Here is a 26039-nt window from a genome sequence, read left to right as displayed (position 1 = left end):
AGAAGGTGGGTGTGGCCCCCATGGAGGACAAGATGCGGGAAGCAAGACTCAGATGGTTCGGGCACATTCAGAGGAGGAACACTGATGCACCGGTGAGAAGGTGTGAACGACTGGCGGTGGTGGGTACGAGGAGAGGTAGAGGGAGACCTAAGAAGTATTGGGGAGAGGTGATCAGGCAGGATATGGCGCGACTTAGGGTTACTGAGGACATGGCCCTAAACAGGGAATTGTGGAGATCGAGCATTAAGGTTGTAGGTTAGGGGAAATTGTGATGTCTTTTTTACAGCGCACTAGAGTGAGACTAGCCAGTTAGGAATTAGTCTTAGGATGCTATTGATCAACTACTGATGATGGGCTTTATCTTCTGTGTATTAATACCTTACATATTCTCGTATTTCCTATATCTCTTATATTGCTGTTACTTTGTTTTTATGGTATTTATGTTATGTTATGGATTTTATGGTATTTTATGTTGTTTTATTATGAGTCTATTGATAGTACTAATATAGTGTCTCTTGTTGCCTCTTTGAGCCGAGGGTCTCCTGGAAACAGCCTCTCTGCCCCTCGGGGTAGAGGTAAGGTCTGCGTACATATTACCCTCCCCAGACCCCACTTGTGGGATTACACTGGGTTGTTGTTGTTGTTGTAGTATAATTTTCCGGCGAACCTTTGCTTCAATGTGGCTCCGCCACTGTAGGTAGTCTAGAGTGTTGATAATAGTAGTATTGGCACGCAATCTCGCTTTCTATTGGTAGTAGGTTTTTGTGACTAACCGTTGTTTTCTTTCCTTGTTGATCGCCTTACTATCTTGTTGTTTTTATTCTGCTTTTATATGGCTTTTTGGTATTATCCCTTCTTGTCTATATTTTCATTAATGTAGTGCTTATGCTTTCCTGAGCCGAGAGTCTATTGGAAACAACCTCTCTATCCTCACAAGGTAGGGGTAAGGTCTCCGTGCACACTACTCTCCCCAGACCCCACGGTATGGGATAACACTAGGTATGTTGTTGTCATTGTCTAGCTTATACCTAGTGAACACCTTCTAATATTCAGCATCAGCTTGTCATTAACATCTGTGTGCTTGGACCTGCTCAATAGTATGATGTTGATCACTTCTTTTTGTCTCATTTTAAAATCTGTGTTAGAATTGTATCACCGACCTTGTGCTCCTCCCTCCCCGCCAAAGCAAAAAGCTTGCTGTTGAGAGCAATATAAAAGACTAATCTTTTGAAGTCAATGTAATTGCTTTATAAAGTATTGCTAATGCAATAATCCCTGCTGTATTCTGAATGTTTAAGAACTTATTAGCGTCATCAATGGCAACGTTGGAACAGTGTTTTTCTGTGACGCCATGCTTTATTCAGCAACAGTGTTCTCTCATGAACTGCTGCAATTTTCCTTGCTGCTATTTTTCTATTGATACACAGAAAAACTAAGGTATGACTTGAAGGAAAATTAACAGATGCCTACTTCTTTCGTTTTCCCTTCAGTTTTCTCTCATATTAGTCACCTGCTGTTCAAAGTTTGACGGCTTATATTTTTGTAATGGTATGATCATTTATCATATAATTAAGTTGGCGTCTTCATCTGTTTTACTGCATCCTACTTGCTCTTGTTGAGTCTGTACATGATGGGATGATACTGTTGTAGAAGTATGGCTTAAAATTCTCTGTACTATAAATAAATACTTCAAAATTCTTTTTATTTGATTTTCTATTTTGTCGACTGATTTATGTTTTCTATTTTGGTGTTCTTCATATAATCTTTTTACTTGAATCGCACGAGTCATTATTCATGTATTTTACCTTAACTAGTGTTAAGTCCGTGATTTATAACTGGAAATTGTTTGATCGATTTGAAATGTAGTTGCAACTGTAAATACAAATACTGGAGTATCATAAATTATTCAGCCCATATTTGCTTTAACTCTAGCAATTTTTTTGGTTTTCTTAGCTTATATGGTGCAAAATTGCTAGTCTTGCATGCAAATTACGAAACACATTGTGATTTATGGATATATTTTAACTAGCAGGCTTAAAAGTGGCTATTAGTGTACTTGGCTCTTGAATTAATGAGCCAGTCGTGACGATTCAAAGATAAATTTACATACACAGTATTAAATTCACAGCGGTTTTATATCATGCAGAAAACATAGCACACACCATTAAGACCTTTTTTTGGGTTATTTTCTCATAAATTTATTTCCAAAGGGAATAAGCAGTTACATTATTAGTACATAATACACCAACACACAAATTCTCAAGTTTCATATATAGTAGTTCCATAACTTTAGTAGTCAATAGCTAGCCATGGCTGAAATTTGCTTTTTATTTATTGTTATATAATTCCTAGCTAGTACTAGGAATTTCACTCTCTTCCTTCTCATAAGCCAGGCAGCTACTTACCAAACCTGCGTAAAAGAATTTTTACACTATCAGTTCAGTTTAGCTTGTAATAACAGATTGTATATTTAAATTTTCAGTAACTAGTTTCACTTATTATGAACAGTTACCTGTAGTTATTTAGCAGCGACGTTCATCATCACTGCTGTCGCTACAGTCGCTGCCACTGCCGCTGCCGTAACCACTCTTGCCCTTTCTCCTACGGTGTTGCTTCTTGTAAGTGGTGGTGCAACCAGAAGCTGCACCCATTCCATAGCCACCATGTCCATGATGTCCCTCATGTTTCTTTCCAAAGCCCATAACATGACCCAAAGCGCCCGAGCCCATTCCACTGAACCCGGGTTTCTGCATGTGAGTGTTGTGGCCCGACCCGTAGCCCGTGCCATGGCCCATCATTGGCCCACATGGGTTAGTGCTGCCGTATAAGTTACCTAGTCCATGTTGATGGCCGTGGCTAGTGCCATAACCCGTCATTCCAGGGTTGGTTTCGTAACACCTTTCTTTCTCATAGTAAGATTGTTGGTAACCCGAGTTCGAGTAGTTAGTTGGTTTTTGGTAAGTGCCTGAGGATTTCTCATAGTAATCAAACTCCTTACCTTCTTCTTTGTAGCATTGGATTGAAGCCATTGTTAATGTTTAAATGGATGTTTGAGATGAGTGTTTTGATTGTTTTTTTGGCTGGCTTGAGGAAAATGAAGAGGGGATGATAGGTATTTATACAAGTTATACTTTAGTGGGATTCTCTCATTTCCTCTATTATTATTTGATGATTTTTGGATCTTTTCCTTTTTCTTTTGTAAATTGCCAAGGGCCAAAAAGAACTTATTCTTGTGGGATAATATGAATAATATGATAGAGATATATTCCTATCCTTGTTCAATTATTTTTATTTTGAACGGTAGGAAATCAGTGTTGTACAATCTAGGCTCAAACGTAATTAAATGAACACCTTTTACCGAAAAATTATATTATTTACAAAAAAGTATATTGTATATATACAAAATTATGCAATATTTATATGTGAAATATTACTTTTCGTGCATATATATGTATATATCCTTTCATCTAAATTATATAAGTAGTACTTATTTTGGAGAAAAAAAAAATCAGCTAACTTACATGTAAGTCAAGTATAGTATAGTACTACATTTGCCACTTGTCTGGTCGAATATTTTGTACCACAAATATAGCAAATATTTTTCAAGATACGATACGTATTGATAATATTAAGTGATATAAAGTTATTCAATTTTTTGTTGAGCAAGACCACTTTGATCAATATCTGTAATTTTCTAGAACGGAATATAAATACACTTTTTAGATTTTTTGTATTCGAATCATCAGGGAATGGATACATACCTTGTTCTATGCAGTGTTGCGAAATCCCACTTTATCGATTTTTTACTAGATATGTATAAGAAAAAAATTAAAAATAAATATAAAAAATAATATTATTTGTTATTATAGTTATTTATTCATTTGTTTACTTCTTTAAATATGTTAATATCGTTTACAAAAAATTGTGTATGCTACTTAGATATGTTCATGAGCAGTATAAAAAAAAATTAAAAATTATTTTTGTCATCAAATACTGTTTTATCATCTGCAACCTTCTTTCTTTTTTCCCACTTACCTGTACCTGAAATTTGAAATTCATAAAAGAAAAAGAGAGAAAAAAGAAAAAGAAATTAAGGTACCTCGTATAAAAAATATGAGAGGTACTGTTAAGTAAACCAAGGCTAATTTCGTCATTACAACAAACACATGCTTTCAACAATTTGATCAAAAGCCCACGTGGCCATACTTTAACAGATGTGCTAGTGAAGTTACTCATTTGTCCTTGATGTTAAGACCTTTTCTTTTTGTGAAAGGTCTTATGTGTGATTTCAGTGGTTTGATTTATTCTTCTATTCCGGATTATGAGGGTATTTGGATTAGCTTATAAAAAGTTGCTTTTAAATTAAATTTATTTTTGGCTTATTTTTATACTTTTTATGCCTAAAAGTAAGTGCTTTTAAACACTTTTTATCATTCTCAAACACCACACAAACTAAAAAAATGCTTAAAAGCCAATAAACACTTAAAATAAGCCAATTCAAACACCCTCAATATTTATCTATTGCTGGCAAGGTTTTGCCATATTATTCTTATTTATTTTTTACGTTTGCGATCTTTTCTCTGCTTTTGCTTTTGAGTGATTAGCTGATTAGCATATATATTTATTTTTCGAGTGTAGCGATTCCCAAACAGAAAAAGCCATGAAAATGAATTAAGAAAGCAGAGAAAACAAGAAGATAAAATTTGATTTTTCATTCAACATAGCTATGGAAAAAAAATATATACGGAAATAAATAAGACAAGTTCCTCACAGATGGGACATGTGGCAATTAATTATATGGCCACTTGTAGGGACTGAAGGTGAAATAAGTACTTGACTCAATTAAAATACAAAAGGTGGACTAAACTATAATAACAAAAGCTTTACTTATTTTCTACCATTCGTTACAATCCATCCCCCTTAAAACAACCTTGTCCTCAAGGTTGGGAATGTTGACAAAGAACACTCCAGAAGAAACAACTTCTTGGCTATTGTGCTGCTTAACCAAACCTACTTTCAGCATGCTGTTCATTATAGACTCCAAGAACCTCTTCCCTTGTTGAACCAATCCAAAATGTCAGAGAGTAGGAATATTAACAAAGCCCTTTGGTGACTGTCCCTCGACTATCAACTTTTCAAATACAAATATAACCTTTATAAGGTAACCACCATGTGGATATTGTCCTTTTAACAAACTTCCTATATGCAGCTGCATATTTGATCCATAGATCCAAAACATTACAAATGAAGCAAGTAATAGTTTTCTGCTCAAAGCTACTGATCTTTGCTTCTGAAGGATTTCGAAATGCTCCATAGCTCTGGATGTATAATAGTGGCCGGATCCAATTTTGCATAACTTAGAACCAGCAGTTTCATCTCCCAACAAGTGTACTTGGGTTGCACTTCCAGATTTCCACTTTAACAAGGGCATAATGAAAGAAAAATTTAACAAGGGCAAAAGCAACATGATTTTCCTCCAAGTATCCACAGACTTTACTATTATTTGGACAACCTGAGAGGAACAATATTTTAACAACTTGATCAATTGGTTAGCTCCTTTTGACTTCAACCTTGCACTAGAGCAATCAAGAGTGACATTCTTGATCACAATAGCAGTTCTCATTTCAACAATATTGACATATGTGTTGGATGTTTTGACAACTTTAGTTTTATCCTTTACTGTAACTACCCTACCACCATTTTGATAGATAACTCTTGTTGTTAATGATCTCAAATTCCCATTTTTATGTGTCGCACCATAAAGAGAAACCTCAAGGATAACATCATTGTTGTCATAGATTGATCCAGTAAAAGTGTTTCCTCCATGTTCAATGACGAGGATTGGTTTACTTAGTTTTAAGCTATGAACATAAATATGGTCAAACTTTATGTATGTTGGCCCATACGAATTGCACCTTGACATTCCAAACTCTATCCAAGGGTTTATGTACCTACTGTAGTGCATCATGTAAAAGATCTCTGCCATATCCATATCTTCAAACTCATGCATTTCAAATTTTCTATCAACAATCTCAAATGAGATACCAATTATCAACTCCATGTTTTCAAATGCATTCAACCTTTTGACTGATGCTAACACCCCCTCCTCATTGCAAGGTGTAGTCACTGAAACATGAAGGTCTTTCTCATCAATAAAAGCCATAAAAGTAAAGCTATGATAATTCTCTACAATTCCAGTGCTACTATTGGTAGCATGGGCATTACACCCACTGAGAGGACCAACCATATTTGATCCAGCAAGGTTCTTGATCATGTTAAACTCTATAAGAGCAGATACATAAGTTTTTAGAACTTTTTTCACTACTTCCAAAGAAATGATTACTTCACAGACAACTGATTTTCCACTCCCCTGAATCCAGTTTACAGCAGCAGCCTTTTTAGCAAGATAAAAAATACTGGATATCACACCAACCTCCATTTGAAGAAACTCGGAACTATTTGGGGCTCCTTTGGATACCAAGTTCATTCCCACAACATTCCCCGTACCACCACTAAATCTGATATAAAGATTTTTTCTGGCAAGTGAGCATTGTATCCTTTGAAGCCTTATGGATCTACTTAACCGATCGAACACCATGACAAAGGTATCAAAAGTAGCAGGGTATTCTAAGGAGAACATGTAATAACTAAGTTGCTCAGTGTTGAACCAAAGGCCAAAGTAACTTCCAAACCGCTTGACTCCACTAACTTCATTCTTTCTACCTTGGATCCTTGGTTGTTCATAGAGCTCTCTCAGATTTGGATTGCGAAACTTAACAACATCTTCAAACATACCCGACTTGAAAAACCAAGACATCAAGGAACTTCCTACAAATCTTGATGAATCGGGGCTGATATTCACATTCAAATAATTCGACAATTTGAAGTTACTGCCATACAACCCTTCAACCAAGAAAAACATTAGAAGTTGCAATCCCTTCTGAATTTCAACCTTCCAAGTAGAATTGCATATCATTACTATTTCAGGTACCATATTTCTAATTGACATTTCCTCAAATAGTCTGTTAGCAAACCAACCCTCTCCATATTTAGGGCATCTACTTGATAGAGAATCCTCCACGAACTCCCCACATCCAAATCCCAATTTCCAAGCATGTAAAGGAACAACATTCTTAACTTCAATCTCTACCTGTGTGGAAAACAAAGTAATTTCCTCCTTCCTTGATGGTTCATCGTAAATCTCTTTGGAAACAGATTTCTCAATCTCACTCGGCAATAGATAACCCTGGTCACCTAAAGAAAGTTGACTCAAAATCTTAGTTCCTTATCTATGGAGACTTTCATCAAACACCTGATGTTCATTTGTTTTTTCCTCCTCCTCATCTTCATCCTTAATCTCCTTTTGTTCATCCTCAATGACATCATTTTCGGATTCCAATTGTTCTCGTGTTTCTTCTTCGCCCTCCTGTACTGCATTGTCTATGATGTCTTTCTGGAATGATGATGTTCCACACAAATTGCTACGTTTGTAAGAACATCTCATACCCACTTTTATGAAGTTACTTGGAAGGTATTCGTCGAAAAGCATTCTGATATGGTGTATTTTACCGACATTTCCTTTACCATTATGATGTTTCCCGTATTTTCTGATACAGCCATGGCAGGCATTAAGGTATCCTCTCTTCTTTTTGTTCTTCCTAAATCTTATTGATACTGTCTATTGATCTCTGTATGTACAAGCAGTCGCAACAGCTGTCACTAACACTACAAACCCATCACCCAACTGAACCAAATAGGAACCTAGACAGTTACCATCAAAATGATAAGTATATGGAACATGGTAAGGAGTTTGCAAATAACCAAAACACTCAACACCACAAGGATTGGAATTCATAGCTGAACTGTTATACGGATGAGAGTAAGTGTATGCATATAGATTTTCATTGTGATGCTCAACTCCAGAGGATTCCCGAAAAAAATGTGTATTTGCACCGGAATACTGATGATTTGCGTACGGGTCGCCGGAAATCTGCTGCACACTCTTTGATCTTTGAACTCCATACTGATTTGGGGAACTATGAGAGGTTCGGAAGCGATTTTGATACCATTCTTCTATATGCTACAGTCTTCTGTTCGATCTGTCAATAAAAGCTTGAATCTGTTGCTCAAACTGATTCGAACTTCTGCCAGACTCCACCATTAACTCTGACGAACGACCGAGAATCGTCGGCTCTGATACCAAATATAGCGATTCCCAAACGGGAAAAGCCATGAAAATGAATTAATAAAGCAAGGAAAAGAAAACAGAGAAAACAAGAAGATAAAATTTGATATTTCATTCAACATAACTATGAAAAAGAAATATACGGAAATAAATAAGACAAGCTCCTAACAGATGGGACTGAAAGTGAAATAAATACATGACTCAATTAAAATACAAAAGGTGGACTAAACTATAATAACAAAAACTTTACTTATTTTCTACAATTCGTTACATCGAGATTCTCCTTTTCCTTTCCCTTTTTTGGGTGCAAAAAATAAGTAATATATATATTAAAGCATGCGTACAGGGGTTTGGTTCTTATGCACCATATTACAGTTAGGATTAAGATTTATACTGTTACAGCTAGCCGAGGCATCGCCCAAAACACACTGACGAGCCTCTATGCTAGGGACTGCCACTTGTCTATCTAGGTTGTCAAAATAAAAGTCATCAGTCTTAGTAGATATACTATTAGTAACAAAATTGTTGGCGGTAGCACGGTCTTCATGTTGCTGCAACTCAGAGGTGAGTACCATACGGTGATATAATGTACCCTGTTTGTCTGCTAGTAACCTATCTGAAACTGAGTTTGGTGGCCTAACAAAAATTTGCAACTCATCAGTAAGTTGCATTCCACTGCCTACCTTTACAAGATGGTCTGCTACTCCATTTTGTTCCCTGTACACATGGTGAACTACTGGATCATGGAAAGACTTGAGGAGATGCCTGCGGTCAAAAATTAAGTTAGAAAATTTGGACTAGCATTAGTCGACAGTGTAATAATCTCCTTTGCATCTGTTTCCACTTCCAGCGACAGCAGTTGCATTTGTATTGCTATGCTTAAACCCTTAATGAGTGACTGCAATTCAGCTGTGATATAGTGAACATGAGGAACTGAGCCAGAAAATCCCATTATCCAATGACCCATGTGATTTCTAATGATGCCTCCAATCCCATCTGTGTTATTTTTAGCATATGTTGCCTCATCCATATTGAGTTTGTAGTAATTTGGCTTTGGAGAAATCCACCTTAAATGGATTGGAACTCTGTTGAGATGAGTCTGATTTGGTGTAACCATATAAGCATATTCAATAGCATAGTTCAAAGCATTACGAGGGTTTGATCTACCTTCTTTATGCTCATGAAGGTTCTTGTTGTGAGTTAGCCATAGGTGCCAAAGGCTAATAGCTAAGAAAGTCTTAGGATTTATTTTATGAGGGAGATAATCCCTTTATAGTTTATAGGCATGTGTAGCCAATGTATAGGATCAAATGTGGTAGGAAGAGAATTAATGTTAGTAGATAAGCCTAGTAATTGCCAGTAATGTTGAGCATGGCAACAATCTATAAAAATATGACTAATATTTTCGGGAGTGTTATGACAGAATTTGCAGTTTGGATTTAAAGAGATTCCTCTGTTGTGTAGGTAATGTATGTAAGCACGTGATTTTTGCCCTATATGAGAATTACTCCCAAAAAATTCAAAATAAAATGATTTTCCTTGGTGTGCAATTTTGAGATTGTTTATGACATTTTTGGATAATTATTTGTATTTGTCTGTGCATGTTTATTTGTTAAATAAATAAAAAAAATACAAAAATATGTCTCATTTTTCATGTAGGATATAATTCTGCAATTGTTAGTAATTGAGTTTGTTTTACAAATATTAAAAATTACAAAAATATGCATATTTTGCATTTTTAGCATTTAATGTCCAAATATACAATTTTATGCTTAATTATTACTTAATTGTGCGTTAATTATTATTGGGAGTTAATTTGCATTTTTATAACTTAATTTAGTTCTTAATAATAATTTAAGAATTTTTAGAATTTAGTTTTAGAAAATAAAAGAAGAAAAGAGAGCAAAAATACAAAAAAATCGGAATTGGGCCTCTTCTTCAAATTCAAGCTACAAGCCCAAAAAATTGCCAAACCTTTTCCATGACCCGGTTCATTTCAACCGGGTCGACCCGGTCCACAACCCCAAAGACCCAACACCCCTTATCTTGCATTTCAAAAAAAAAAAAAAACCTAAGAAATCTATCCGCCCCCCTCCCTTTCTCTCTTCTCCTTCACCATCTCCAAAACTCTAAGCCTCTCCAATGGATGCCCGAGCCTCCATCGTCTTCTCCTTCACACCCAAGCTGACCCCCCGTCCGCCATTAAAACCAAACGACCACCTTCGAGCTTCGTCTTGACATCCATGGCAGAAACAACTAACGTACATGGTTGCTTCTGCTGCGTCCAAATAGACTCGGACGTGTCTGCCTTTATCTTCTTCGTCGAGCTCAAGCTTGAGCTCGACATCCATGGACGACCACTGCCTTCCTCGACGACCACTCGCTTCCAGCTCATTTCTGCTGCTTCTGCTGCGTCCAAACGGAAAATATAATGGCTGCTACTTCTTCGTCGTCAACCACTCGTTTCAAGACCCAGCTGCTTCTGCCTTCTGCTTCATTTTCTTCACCGGAACCACCACGAAACAAACTTCCTCCTGCCCCGCCAAGCAGTTGGTAGAAACCAAACCCCATCGCCATTGTTTCATCTTCTTCAGTTGACAACCAGCGACCCCAGCAAACGTAGCTGTTATCTCGCCGTTTCTTCAGTTTTTCCAGCAGCTCCCTCACGTCCAAATGACCGCCTGCTACGTCCAAACACACCTTGCTTCTGCTGCGTTGTTGCTGCCACGACGAGCAGCTTATTTTGTTTCAGTTGTGCTGCTGCCTCCATTTCGTTTATTCGAGTTTTAGTCGAGGTCGTCGATCGTCGTTTTGAGTTCGTCAAGGTTAAAAGGAAGGTGAGTTCGTCGTTGAGTTCAAGATTCATTAGGTCGTTGGCAGTCTTGGTGCAATAATTGTGTCCGGATAGATTTATTCTCATTCAAGTTCTTCGTCGTTTCGGTCCGGTTAGTGGGTTTTGAGTTTTATTTTTGTCCGTATTTCGTTTTGATATTCTCGAATCTAAAAACGGTAAATGTTTGATGTTTGTTTTGTTCGTGTTCATTGTTTTGTTAATTTTTCCGTTTGTTCATGTGAAATTGTTAGTTTAATGTTTGTTAGATTCAAATTGAAATTTAATTAATTATTTCTTCAGTTTGTTTCATGTGTTTTATGTATTTTCAGAAATTGTTAATGTTGTTAGATTCAAGTTTAAATTCATAATTGTTTCTACTTCGGTTTTGTTTTGTTATTTGTCTAAAAGAATTTAGTTGTATGTTGGTTTAATCATTTGAATCCGTCATGTTTTGTTGTTCAAAATAGATTTAATTCATGTTCATCTTTGTTTGGAGTTCATTTTTAATCCAGTGATTTAATGTGAGTTTATGTTTTGTTTTTGATTTGTTGATTTAGTTTGAATCATGTATAGTGTTATTAATGTTGTTGTTTCCTTGCCCATCCATTTTTGGTCTAAGTTAACCAGGATTGGTTCCCAATATGGTTAATTTATTTCCATTAATTTGAAGTTGAATGATTCATCTGTGTTCATATGGTTTGTTGTTGAATGTGTTTAGAAATTGGTCATATTGGCTATATTTTGGTTAAGATTGATTAGTTGAATTGGTTATAGCTGATGGGGTAGTTTGGTAAAATGCAGTACGTTCAGGAGTAAAATGGTAATTGCAATAAGGTCGGAGGAGTAGTTTTGAAATTGAACATTTTGAATAATTCTTTATGTTAGGCATGAGGGACAAAATGTGATGGGGTGTGAGTGATATAATTGTTTAACATAATGGGGGACAAGACATAATGTAGTGGAGGGGAATATGGTAATTGTTTATGGTAGGCATGGGGAACAAGATGTAATGGGATGGTTTGATATATTTGTTTAATGTAGTGGGGGATGAGTGAGAAGATAGTGGGTTTGGTAGGAGAAAGTGGTTGTTTTATAATGGTTTAAAGGGTTTGGGGATGGATATAAATAAAAAAACTTGATCAGTTTTTTAGGAAGGACAGAGCACAGATAATAAAGGAGAGAATACACAAGAAAAGGGAGAGAATAAGAAAAACGAGCAGTTTAAAAAAGAAAGAGAGTCTTAGACTAAAAGACTGGGACGAAAAAAAAAAGGAAAATACTTTAGAGCTTTTAGTTTGAGGAGAGTTTTTTTAGAAGAGGACTTTGACACTTGAAACATTTTGAGAGTAAACGAGAAAGGAAATTTGAACTTTCACTTGAATAATTTTCGTTTGCCTTTCCTCGAGTGTGATTCAAAATCAGTAAACTGCTGCATCTTGTATCCGTCTCTTTTCTGCTTTGACTGCGATTGCACTTTGGTATTGCTGATTTTTCAATCCGTTACTGGGTTATTCTATTGGTTGTTACTGGTTTTGCGGTGTTGCTGAACCTGCTGTTGTTGTGTTATTACTGCTGCTGACTCCTTCTTTTGTTCTTGTACTGCCATTTCCAGGTACACATTTGTACACTCTCGGCTTGAAGCGAAATGAAATATTAATCAGGCTTTGTTCCTGTTGAATTCCTCCTGTTTAGATTTGTGTTTGAATATAATTTTCCTTTCTTTGTATAAAAATGTAGTTGACTGATTAATGAGTAACGAGGTTGCATAACTTCTTCATCTAATAATGTTAGTTTAAATTAATCAAAGAACAAGTAATCTGTTTTGATATTATTGTGCGTAAATCTCATGTTCCAGTGTTATTAAATAATAGAATATAGAACAGAAGCAATCTCTCTTTGTACAAACTCGATTGCAATTTTCCATTTGCATTAGCCATAAACTAATAACTAATAAGTTCGACTTTTTCAGCATGTAATTAATTGAGGGATTTCCTTTTTTAGAGACGAACTTAATAGAAGAAATGTAGTCACTATAGGTTTATCCTTTTAAATAAAATGAGACGAGCCTCGCCAAATAAAACACACAGACTGTGGGGCCCTCAAAAAAAATATATGTGTTAATTACTTAGAATTCGGGAGGGCCGTTTAGTGAATTTCACGGCCTTCCCAAAATAATAACGCGATAGTCTCTTTAGGCGCATGTTGAATAGTTTACTTTCTTAAGCTTGGGTGTGCATTTCATGCGACCCAAATCCAAATCCAAATCCCAAAATGAAAATGAAAAGAGTCGTGCTTTGAAAGTAGTTTTGTTATTTGCTGCTGAAAATGAAAAAAAATCATGTTTTAAAATAGTTCAGTTAATTGCCCGAACTACGCGGGTTTGATTCTCATCGGATGTGAGATACGCAGGCAACCCTCATCGGGTCCAACCCCACCTTTTGCTAAAATTGCCAAAAACAAATAAATAATATAAAAAAAATATGTCAAAATTTTAATTCTGTCATAAAGAAGTCGGGTGACGCTGTTTTGTCAAAACATAGCCGAATGTTTCCGAAAGGGACGCCGGAAGGCTGACTTTGTATAAACAACCACCTTTGGGTCATTTTTTAAGATTTGGTCCAGTTGACCCACACTGCCTTAAAAATCTTCATCCCCGAGACGTTGAAAGGCCGTGTTTGCAATATTGAGTTTTCTAATTTGAAAAACGATAAAAAGAGCCATAAATAAGTCAGGTGATGCTGTTTTGTCATAAATAGCCGAATGTTCCCGAAAAGGACGCCGGAAGGCTGACTTTGCATAAACAGCCACCTTTTGGGTCATGTTTAGGATTTTTGGTCCAGTTGACCCACAAAGCCTTAAAAATCTTCGTCCCCGAGGCGCTGAAGGACCGTGTTTGCAACACTAGGTTTTTATTGTAATTTGAAAAGAAAAAAAACAAAAGAGTCAGCGGTCAGGTGAATATCGTTTGGATTTTTAGTCAAAAATAAGCCGAGACAGCTTCGGCCGCGTCTTAAACCGTTCTTGCCGAAATAGCCTTAGAGTATCTTTCAGTTGTCGAAAGGCTATTTTCGTAAAAGAACGGACAAGTTTGTAAAGTGTCATAAAATAATCCTCCCCGGCCTCAAAATTCATGTGAAATTTGGAAGGGGCCACATTTGCAAAAATAGCCATTTGGTTGCATTTGTCAAACGGGGAAATGAAGCTGGCCTTTTTGTTTTGAGGTTATAAATCTTTTGACTAGAATATGTGGGTTGTTTGATTTTTGAGTTTGTTGGTCATCTTTCAACCTTTGAAACCCAGTTTGTTTTATTATGAAAATTGATAAAGAAAAAAAATGTGTTTCATTGTTGTTACCTTTTATTTTGCCCGAACTACGCAAGGTCTGATTCATGCGGGGTCATGATATGTAGGCAATCTCCATAAGATTCAACCAAACAACAAAATGAAAAAAAAATGAAAAAAAATGAAAAAAAAATCGAAAAAAGAAAAATGAAAAAAAAGAAAAAAAGGGGAAAAGATGTTGTTAATAATGAGGACCGACTGAGTCCATTCTTACCTGTTTTGTTTTGAATCAAAGAAAGAAGGTGGTTGGTTTGTGGTAAGCCGAAAATACAAGATCCAGAATCACACTTTGCGGGGATCAGGCCTGATGACAGAAGCACTCGAATCCTATTGGGAACTTGTTGACTAAGGTTGATGATATTGAAGTTGGCAATGGTCTGGACAATACTGATGCGAAGCTCAGTGGCTAAGATGTCAATTTTGATAAAGTGGGAGGACGCTCCGTTCCTTGGTTAGCAAGAGAGAAGCTTGTGGTGGCTTATTTTGTTGTCATTTCTGCTGTTCGGATTATTAGGGCTGTAGTCCGGATATTGTCTTGTGTCAAACCTTCTTATCTTCCCGCTTTGTCATAGCGGTTTGTTTAAGTTTTGTACAGGTTGTTTTAGGATTTTATTCTGGTTTGTTTTTGTTTGTTTTGTTGTTCAAACCATTTCACCGGTAGTCTAATGCAAAATCCGATATTTTATTATTTCCAGTCATCTTTTTGTTTAGTCCTTTTATCATTTTTTGTTCAGCGTCGATTCCAGTAACATGACATGCGCACACAGTTTGGGGCTAGTCTTTAAAGTTAATCATAAAACCCTGGAGAGGTGATCAGAACATTTAAAGAAAATAAGGACGGTTTGAGATTATTCAGAGCTCGAGTCATATGGAACTGGGGTAAGTAAAACATAAAGAAAACCGTTAAAAGTAAGATTCGCCAAATTGGCATGAGGGTCGTTCATGATAATGAGAGTGTCGCCCAACAGTGCTTTAGAAATGACAAATGAAAAGGCAAATGTGTGAATATAATTGTCAAATCCAGCACCATCGGAAGAGGCTACAAATCTTTGTTTAAATGTGTTGTTTGCACTGGACATGTTTTGAAGACTGGAATGACGAAGGCATTTTGTTCTGCTACCTAAACACTTTATCCTTCGTTAACCCCTTTTGAGCCTTATTGTTTTTCTTTCATACCCCTCGTTCGGAATCAGTAGCAACGATTAGAAAATGCAAGCATGGCAGGTAAACAAAAGAAAAAAAAGAAAGAAAAGAAAACAACAAAACGACAAAAGAAAAATGAAAAAAGAAAGAAAAGAAAAATAACAAAAAACAAAAAAAAAGTCAGAAGAAAACAGATGAATTGGGAACTACGTTTGACCTGATTCCTCAAAGAGGATACGTAGGCGCTTCACGGCTCGGTCATAGGGTGCATAGTGTGCATGGTGTGCATGGTGTAATAAAAAAAAATATATATATATATAAATAAATAATCCCCAAGCAAGAAATTGGGGCAAGGGTTGCGCTTGTTGTAAACAAATATGGTTCTGAAGGTTGTAATTTTGAACCTCAAATTGATTTGTTTTTGAGCCTTTAAATACCCTTTCTTTCTAGCCTATCCAAAACCCACATTACGGTCCAAAGAAAGACCTTCTGATCACTCTTCAAAAGATGTAAAGTCAGACAAATGAGAGTCTTACCGGTGAACATAACACTCTGTTCCACAGCAGAAAGGACTCTAATCCCCAGCAGAAAGAGTCATACCAGCAACACTCCAAATCCGCAGTTGGAAAGTGATACAAATGAGAGAGTCTTATCGGTGAAAATCTTTACGGACACCATAAGGCGATGAAAGCTGAGAGAAAAACCAAAATGAGAGAGGCTTGATAGTGAAAACCCTTCGGGCACTACAAGTCGAATAAGATTGGGAATCAGATGGGGGAATCACCAAATGAAGAGCTTGAAAGACGATTGACGGCAGAGGATAGGCCACATGTGCATGTCATGACCATTAGAGTCGGTATCGGCGTTTGATAGGTTTTTATTTATAGTTTCTTTTGTTAAAGAGTCATCTTTTTCCTTTGTCCTTTATTCGGTTCCCCTTTTTGTTTATCTTTCTCCTTTCATAGAAACATTCCCCAGTAGAGTCTGTTTGGTCAGAACCAGTGGGAAATGACTTCAAAATAGGCCATCAGCTTTCCAATTAGGCAAGATGAGATCTGACTAGTACATCCAAGTGGTATAGTCAGCAAGGAACAAACGCGAGTCCAGTGTCAAAAAAAGATATCCCCAGCAAAAGGGAATTGACAAAAGGATTGACGAGTGTCAAGAGGGATACCCTTGCCAAAATCAAAGGTTATAAACCTCAAGGCCAAGGCCCGTGGACAAATCAAGGAGAGCAATGAGCATGAAGAGGGATATCCCCAGCAGAAAGGGATTATCCCCAGCAATTAATATCATCCCCAACAAGTTGTGGAACGCAGAGCAAGGAAGGAGAAAGGGAAAACCATCCCAGTAGGAGTATCACAACCAACCACCGCTTTTTAAACTAACAAATTTTGTTTGATTTGAAACAGGTAAAGGAAAGGGCATTGATGACAGAAATGCATGCCACAAGGGAGATTATCAAACTGGGGCAGAAAATTTTCCTTTCATTTAGAAAATTTTCTGGAAGTCAGGTATCCATTCGGGGAAGAATAAAGATAACAACAGTCTCAAGGGAAGTGGTCTTTGAACCAGTGTTGCCCCCAACATAATAAGTTTCAATGGAGGAAGTTGTTCCCCAGCGGATAGAAGAAAGGGATAAAACTTGAGCTCAGAAAAAGCAAGAGGCCAACATCATTCCCAACAGCCTTCCGAAGAGTGAAGCACTAGTTCTGAAGGATCAGAATCCCCCAACAGTGTTATCCTCGATAGCGTTATCCCCAGCTGATAACATTCTATCCCCCAACAGGTAAGTAAATAATTCCCCAACAGGGTTATCCCCAGCAGTTTCGAGGAGTCCAACACAAGTTGGTGAAAATTGGTATCCTCAACAGTTCCTTTCGGGGAAAGGCAAAACGAGTCTTAAGTGAGGTAGTCTTCGAAGGAAGAAGCTATGCAAAAACAAAAAGCAAAAAAAAGGGGGAAGTAGTTTGCAGAGGAATGAAACATCCTACTTACTCAACAGTTCGCAGTGTTATCCCCAGCGGACCATCGAGATGTAGAAGCATCCTCGACAGAGTTTCGACCAAGTTTCAAGAGGGTCGGACAACCTAGAGTGGGTAAGGAAGAAAAGGAAAATTCATCCCCAGCAAAATAATCCCCAGCAGTTTCGAGGGAAGACAACACAGGTAAGTAAATAATTCAGGAAGAAGGAAATGGTTCACGCATAGGAGACGCACTTCCTAAGTTTAAAGTTTTTACCCATAGGAGAGACATTTCCTCCTAAGTTTGTTTTTATCCATAGGAGAGGCATTTCCTCCTAAGTTTGTTTTTTTACCCATAGGAGAGGCATTTCCTCCTAAGTTTGTTTTTTTACCCATAGGAGATGCATTTCCTCTTAAGTTTGTTTTTACCCATAGGAGAGGCATTTCCTCCTAAGTTTGTTTTTTTACCCATAGGAGAGGCATTTCCTCCTAAGTTTGTTTTTTTACCCATAGGAGATGCATTTCCTCCTAAGTTTGTTTTTACCCATTGTCACACCTCCTTTTTCTGCCCCCGCGAGGGGCGTAGGAGTTTTTTCCAATTAAAGGACAATCGAAACGGGATTTGTTTATTTATTTCAGAGTCGCCACTTGGGAAATTTTAGGGTGTCCCAAGTCACCAATTTTAATCCCGAATCAAGGAAAAGAATGACTCCATATTACAGTCTGCGCACCAGAAATCCGGATAAGGAATTCTGTTAACCCGGGAGAAGGTGTTAGGCATTCCCGAATTCCGTGGTTCTAGCACGGTCGCTCAACTATTATATTTGGCTTATTTACCTGATTTTTAAACAATTAAGAACTTATATGCAAATTTAGCATTAAACCGCTTTTATCATTATTCTTATTATTATTTTTATATAAGAATTGCAACGTCGTGAAAACGCATCTCGAACCACGTCACAACCAGTGTACACGTGATTTGTTGACGCATTTTGACTTCGTCAAGATCGGGATTTGGGTTACATAAATGCACACCCGTATTTAAGAAAATAACGTTATTAAATATGCGCCAAAATACTACGCGTTATTAAACTATTAGGTAGGACTGTGAAATTTATTAAATGGCCCATCCCGGAATCTAAACATTTTTTTAAAAAATAAATAAATAAGATTGGAGGACCCTGCAAATTTTGTATTGTTTATATTTATTTATTTTTAGCGAAATCCTCCCTTATTTTATGAATATCTTTTAATGACTACTTTTTGTTATTACTAATATAAAATCAATCTCTACATACTTAAAAAATAACATATTAAATACTAGTTTAAAACAAATATTAACGGAAAGTAATATTACTAAAATTATAATTATAAATACAGCATGGAATTGTCAAATAATTTATTTTTTCGGATTTAAAAAAAAACTAATTATCTCATAGTCAATTAAAATCATATTGTTAGATGACTTGAGTTATTGAAATTAATTATTTATAAATACTGAAAATTAGAAATAATCTTGATTACTAAACCGTATTTCTAAAAATTAAATAATTTAACCTTAACTAACCTTGTTTTAATTCAAATCATGTCCTAATACTTGATTCGCAAAATTAATTCATGTTTTAACTGAATTCAGCTACATGATTCCGATTAACTTAACGTTGGCGATACTAAAACCCTTATGAATAAAGTATTTAATCAATTTTGCCAAACTGATTTAATAAAGCCATTTTTACGTTATTTTCTTCTATTTTTATTATTTGACAGTTTAATTAGTAATGGACATGCTTAAATATATACTACCTAATAATCAGGTTGAAGCAAAGCACTATTTAATACATCGCTACAATATGCCTAATTATGCCAAACGACGGCGATTTACAGAAAAATAATACATGAAATATCCTGAATGCAATTAATAAAAAAACTAAATTAAAAATTTAAACTTCCATTCTTCATTTCGGCTTACAAAGTGCCAAAATTACAGTTGTGTACCTGATATTGCCAATATAAGAAGAAGAAAGTCAGCCACGTAGTACGTAACACAACAACAACAATAATAACCAGCAATCCAGTCAACAGAAATCCCAGTGACAGATTTGAAAATCAAAATAAAATCCAGAAACACTGTCAACAAACAACGGACAGAAACCAAGGGAATTTTCAGATTTGAAAGGCTAATTAATGTTTAACCCTTAATTTCTAAACCCGTATATCAGAATATTTATCAGATGTGTACTCTCTCTCTTCTAATTTTCAGCTCTTTTTATTTGTATATTTTTTTTCTTTCTTTTTCTTTCTTGAAAGTTTTAATATTTTTTCGGATTTTTTCTTCTCTCTTAAATATTCAGCTTTTTTTTCTCTCTTTCTCTCTCCGTTTTAAAATCTGATCAAGCCTCCTATATATATCACCTCCCCAAACCCTTTAATTAATTAATAAAACAACCATTTTCTCCTACCAAACCCATTATCTTCCCACTCATCCCCATTTTAATCCCACTAAATTAAACAAATATATCAACTCCACCCCATTACATCTTGTCCCCCATGCTTATTATAAACAATTACCATATTCTCCTCCACTATATTATGTCTTGTCCCCCATTATATTAAACAATTATATTACCTATACCTCATTACCTTTTGTCCCCCATGCTTAACATAAAGAATTACAAAATGTACAATTCCTAAACTACCCCTCCGACCTTATTGCAATTACCGTTTTACTCCTGAACGTACTGCAATTTACCAAACTACCCTCATCAGCTATAACCAATCAATTAATCAAACTCAACCAAAATATAGTCAATATGACCAATTTCTACACAAATTCAAACAACAAATCACATGAACATGATTTCTGAACCAATTCAACAACAAATCACATGAACACAAATTGAACAACAAAGAATCAACTAAAATTTTGATTGAACAATATTTTTAGCAACAAACAAACCTATTTTCAGATTCAACAACAACAACAACAACAAACAAGTATATTCAGATTTCTAAATTCAATAATCATTTGAACTTAAAATCAACTCTAACAACATTACAACCAACAATTCCTATATTAAACTTAAACAAGATTATGAGACAAACTCAAGAAATAATCATAAATGATAAACAATAAACAAGAAAATCAAACTATACAAATTTCGGATTCAAGATCAACCAAACAAAGTATGAACATAAATGAAAAGATTCAACAACAATAACAAACAAACTTTATTCAAACTTCGAATTAAACTTAAACAAAACAAATAAACATATTCAAATCACTAATCTTCAAATAATCAACTAATCTTTCTTAATTAAATCCAACAAAAATTATAACAAAGATACTTGATCCAAAAATTAAAACCAAAACATAACTTCACATTAAATCACTGAATTAAAAACGAACTTCAAAAAAATGAATACGAATTAAATCTATATTAACAACAAACAACGGATTTAAACGATTTAAACTAACACCTTTCTATATTAAAACTAAATCCTTATAAAATTAATAAAACAAACTGAAAATAATTAAATTAAATCTTCAACTTAAATCTAACAACAATATAATTAAACTAACAATTTTTATCTAAAAACAAATAAGAAAAATAAAGCAAACTTATGCTAATTCAAAATCTGAAAATATCAAACAAATTATGGACAAAATAGAACTTAGAACAACTAACCGTGAATGACCAACGACGAACATCGAACGAACTCTAAACGAAACCAACGAAACTTGGACATAAACGGACTTGAAGACAACGAAACAACAAGTATCAGTCAGGGTGAAAGATGAAGAAGAATGCAGCAAGAAGCAGAAGCAGCTAGAATGGCAGCAGCAGCAACGTGGCTGGAACGACAGCAGCAGCGGCGCAGCAACGGCAGCTGAAGCAGCTCGACGCAGCAAGAAGTAGAAGAGGCTCGACGCAGCAAGAAGCAAAAGCAGCTGGAACGCAGCAAGAAGCAGAAGAAGCTCGACGCAGCAAGAAAGAGCAGATGATGCAGTAGGGGAAGCCATGGATGAGCTCAAACTCGACGATGACGAAGCTCGATGGAGGAGGGCAGCTATGGAGTTGTTGGTGCGTGTGTGTGTGAGTGTGAGTGTGACGGGGTGTGGCGGGGCAGCCATGGGAGGGGCATGGGATGGTTTTAGGGTTAGGGAGGGTGGTTTGGAGAAGAAAAGAGAAAAGGGGGGGGGGGGCGGATGTCTTAGTCTAGGTTTTTTAGGTTTTTCTCTTTTTATTTTTTTTGTTTGTTTTTGTTTTGTTTTGTTTTTGAAATGCAAGATAGTAGGGGTGTTGGGTTATGGACTGGGTAGACCCGGTTTGGAATGGACCGGGTCGTGGGGAAGGTTGGGCAATTATTTGGGCTTGTGGTTTGAAATTGAAGAAGAGGCCCAATTCCGATTTTTTTGTATTTTTGCTCTCTTTTCTTCTTTTATTTTTCTAAAACTAAATTCTAAAAATCCTTAAATTATTATTAAGAACTAAAGTAAATTATAAAAGCGCAAATTAACTCCCAATAACAATTAACGCACAATTAAGTAATAATTAAGCATACAATTGTATATTTGGACATTAAATGCTAAAAATGCAAAAGATGCCTATTTTTGTAATTTTCATTTTTTGTAAAACAAACTTGATTACTAACAATTGTAGAATTAAATCCTACATGCAAAATGCGACATATTTTTGTATTTTTATTAATTTAACAAATAAACATGCACAGACAAATACAAATAATTATCCAAAATGTCACAAAAATTCTCAAAATTGCACACCAAGGAAAATCATTTTATTTTGAATTTTTTGGGAGTAATTCTTATATAGGGCAAAAATTACGTGCTCACAGCTGCCCCTCTTTGTCCGAAAACACGAAGGGTTTTCGTGCAAAGATAAAGTGAGCGGATACGAGCGATTTTTGCCCGTTCGAGTACTCCGTGTGGAGCATTTTTTGAAAGATTTGACCGAACCTTTGGTTCAGAGGTTTCCTACATATCCTGGGCTAAACAGGAATCAGGTCAATGTAGTTCGGGAAGTTTTGGTAGCTGGGACTACCATGGAACTGCAATGTTACTGTTGTTGTATGCTACTTTTACTTGTTTGCTGACCTCCTTATTACACCATGCTTAAAAGAAAACAAGAAGCTAGGCTAGATTACGGATCATAAGATCTCATTTATCTGCAACTTGTTCCTGTTGCCTTGCTTTCTTGTCGGCTTGCGTTTCCTCCGGTGCTTTTCTTCCGAGACTTTGGGGATGACGCTGGCCTTTTGCTTTTCTGAATACCAGTTTTCATTATTCCGTTCTGTCTACTGGGGATATGGCTTTCTTCATTAAGCTTTGTTATGATGGGCATAATTCAATGTTCACATGCCACTTCTTTCAAGACGCGTCTTTTCTTCCCTTTGACTCATGCGCTTGACTTTGTGCTGGGACCTCTTGTTGCAACCTTCTGTTTTCCGGTGCTGAGGATTTTTTTATTGTTTCCTGCTGGGAATTCCTGTTGTAACCTTCTACCTTCCGGTGGGTTACTGATTTCAAGATCTGCAGTATAAGGCTGAAAAGTATTCCTCTCGTTATACAGGTGGGCGCCTGGATGCAACAATATGAAATGTATTCCCTCGTTATACTGGTGGGCGACCTAGGACATGAAATGAAAATGTATACCCGCATTATACTGGAGGGCGACCTAGAAATGAAAAACTGAAATGTATGCCCGCATTATACTGGTGGGCGACCTAGCACACGAAATGAAAAACAGAAATGTATTCCCGCATTATACTGGTGGGCGACCGAGGACATGAAATGAAAACAGAGATGCATACCCGCATTATACTGGTGGACGACCTAGGACAAGAAATGAAAAGACAGAAATGTATTCCCGCATTATACTGGTGGGCGACCGAGGACATAAAATGAAAAGAAAGAAATGTATACCCACATTATACTGGTGGACGACCTAGGACATGAAATGAAAATAGAAATGTATACCCGCATTATACTGGTGGGCGACCTAGAAATGAAAAACTGAAATGTATACCCGCATTATACTGGTGGGCGACCTAGCACACGAAATGAAAACATAAATGCATACGCGCATTATACTGGTGGGCGACCTAGAACATGAAATAAAAACAGAAACAGCATACCCGCATTATACTGGTGGGCGACCTAGAACATGAAATGAAAAGACAAAAAATGTATTCCCGCATTATACTGGTGGGCGCCTAGGACATGAAATGAAAAACTGAAAGGTATGCCCGCATTATACTGGTGGGCGACCGAGGACATGAAATGAAAAGAAAGAAATGTATTCCCGCATTATACTAGTGGGCGACCTAGAACATAACGTGAAAACATAAATGCATACCCGCATTATACTGGTGGGCGACCTAGAAATGAAAAACTGAAATGCATGCCCGCATTATACTGGTGGGCGACCTAGAAATGAAATGAAAACAGAAATGCATACCCGCATTATACTGGTGGGCGACCTAGAAATGAAATGAAAAACAGAAATGTATTCCCTTGTTATACAGGTGGGCGCCTAATGGTAAAGACATGAAATGTATTCCCTTGTTATACAGGTGGGCGCCTAATTGGTAAAGAATAACTTGAATTTGTTTCCTCGATTCTCCGAGAAAATTTTCACTCGTGGTAGAAAATTTTCTGCCCCAGTTCTGGCGATCTTTCTTATGGCGTGTCTTTAGGCCATCATCAACACCTTATTTTCCTGTTCAAATCAAAGAAAATTTAGTTAGTTTTCCTTTTTTTTATGGCGAGTGGTCATGTCACTCCTGATGGGGATGATTGTTCCCTTCCCCTTATTCCTGTTTGGTGTTCCCAAAACTTGTTGGGGATGATGTTATTTGCTGGGGATAACATTCTGCTGGGGATGGTTTTTCCATTTATCCCTTCCCCATTTGTATCTCAAAAATTGCTGGGGGTTATTTTGCTGAAGATGGATTATCCTTTCTTCCCTTCCCATTCTGTGTTGTCCGACCACCTCGGAACTTGGGCGATATTCGGTCGGAATCCTGCTGGGGATCCTCTTGGAACTTGGCCCACAATTTCCTCCACATGTGTTTTTTTTTTCGGTTCTTCCCCGTACTTTCTTTGCCATTTTATGACAATATTATTCGGTCTGGCAACCAACGTCTTTTGTCTTATTGCCTTGTCTCTGGCCTGCCCTCTTCTCATTTTATGTTGTACCATTTTGGCAACTGGTAGTAAGCTCTGAAAGACCTTTCTTAAAACATAAATTTCTGGAAAAAGTCTTTTAAACAAAGAAATTAAAAGATAGAAAAAGAGAAAATCTTTCTGAACAAATGATGGGGAAAAGAAAAGAAATGAACTTATCTGGGTGAGATAACCGATTCCAACGATCATGTTGGGCATTCCGGATTAATCAACCCAGTCTATTTGTGTTGATCAATCTTTCTGATGTCTTCACTTGCTGGGGATAAATAGGTGCCCAACTCTTTGCAAAAATACAGATCCTTTCCGCCAATCTATCTTGTCGCCTCATAGTGACCTTTGAGGGGTTTTCACTAATAAGGCTCTCTCATTTCTCACAACTCCCATCGCCTTATGGTGCCTGTGAAGGTTTTCACCGATAAGACTCTCTCATTTTGTATTTCTCAGCTTACGTCGCCTTATGGCGCCTGTGAAGGTTTTTGCCTATAAGACTCTCTCATCTTATTTTCTCAGCTGGGGATTGGAGTGTTGCCGATAAGATTTTTCTCTGATGGGAATTCTTATGGCTATCAATTCTTTCAACTCATCATCCTCATTCAGTCGGGGACCGGCGTTTTATTCTTGGTTTTCATTTGCCTATCTTAACACCTCTCGGATACTGATCGGGAGGTCTTTTTGGACATCAATATAGGTTTTAGAAGAAAAGGATATAAAATTCAAAATAACTTTGATGGGTAAAGTATTACAACTCTTGGAATCAAACTCTTTTTTTTTCAAAATTTTAGAAACATAATTTCTGCCCCAGTTTTCTTGCTTGGGGATTTTTCTTTTGATTTTTTTCCTTTTTTTGTTACCTTATGACCGAGCCGTGAGGCGCCTACGTATCCTCTTTGAGGAATCAGGTCGAACATAGTTCACTCGATTCCTTTGTTTTTCTTGCGACCTTCCTTTTTTGTTTTTGTTATTATTTTCCTTCTTTTTTTTTCATTTTTCGTTTTCATTAACGATTCCAAGAGAGGGGTATGAAAGAATAAGTAAGGCACAAAGGGGTAAAGCAAAGGTTAAAAGTGTTTGGATAGAAGAAAGAATTGCCTCCGTCATTTCATTATCCGATAAGCACTAAGTACAGACAAACAGATAAATGACAAAAGAAATTACACATAATATCTTTTGACTGCATCAGAATTGATAGCCATGTCGACGCATCTTCCTTCGACATCTGTCAGACGTAAAGCGCCGTTGGATAATACTCTGGTCACAATATACGACCCTTGCCAATTTGGGGCGAACTTGCCTTTTGCCTCAATCTGATGTGGGAGGATCCGTTTCAATACTTGTTGCCCTACTTCAAATTTCCTGGGGCGCACCTTC

At 36.6% G+C, this 26039-nt stretch overlaps 1 long non-coding RNA gene across 1 annotated transcript; it reads right to left on the bottom strand.

The window, feature by feature from the left end:
• Positions 1–2159: 2159 nt before the first annotated feature.
• LOC104212051 (uncharacterized) lies at positions 2160–3090 on the bottom strand. The gene is made up of 2 exons (XR_011401472.1): positions 2513–3090; positions 2160–2410 (listed from the first exon to the last, which is right to left on the bottom strand). It is a non-coding gene; the product is annotated as an uncharacterized lncRNA (long non-coding RNA).
• Between the last annotated feature and the right edge of the window lie 22949 nt (positions 3091–26039).

Source organism: Nicotiana sylvestris, chromosome 8 (genome assembly GCF_000393655.2).
Source record: "Nicotiana sylvestris chromosome 8, ASM39365v2, whole genome shotgun sequence".
Classification (NCBI taxonomy): domain Eukaryota; kingdom Viridiplantae; phylum Streptophyta; class Magnoliopsida; order Solanales; family Solanaceae; genus Nicotiana; species Nicotiana sylvestris.
Note: the sequence above shows the minus strand (reverse complement) of the source record. Positions and strands in the feature narration are given on the sequence as shown.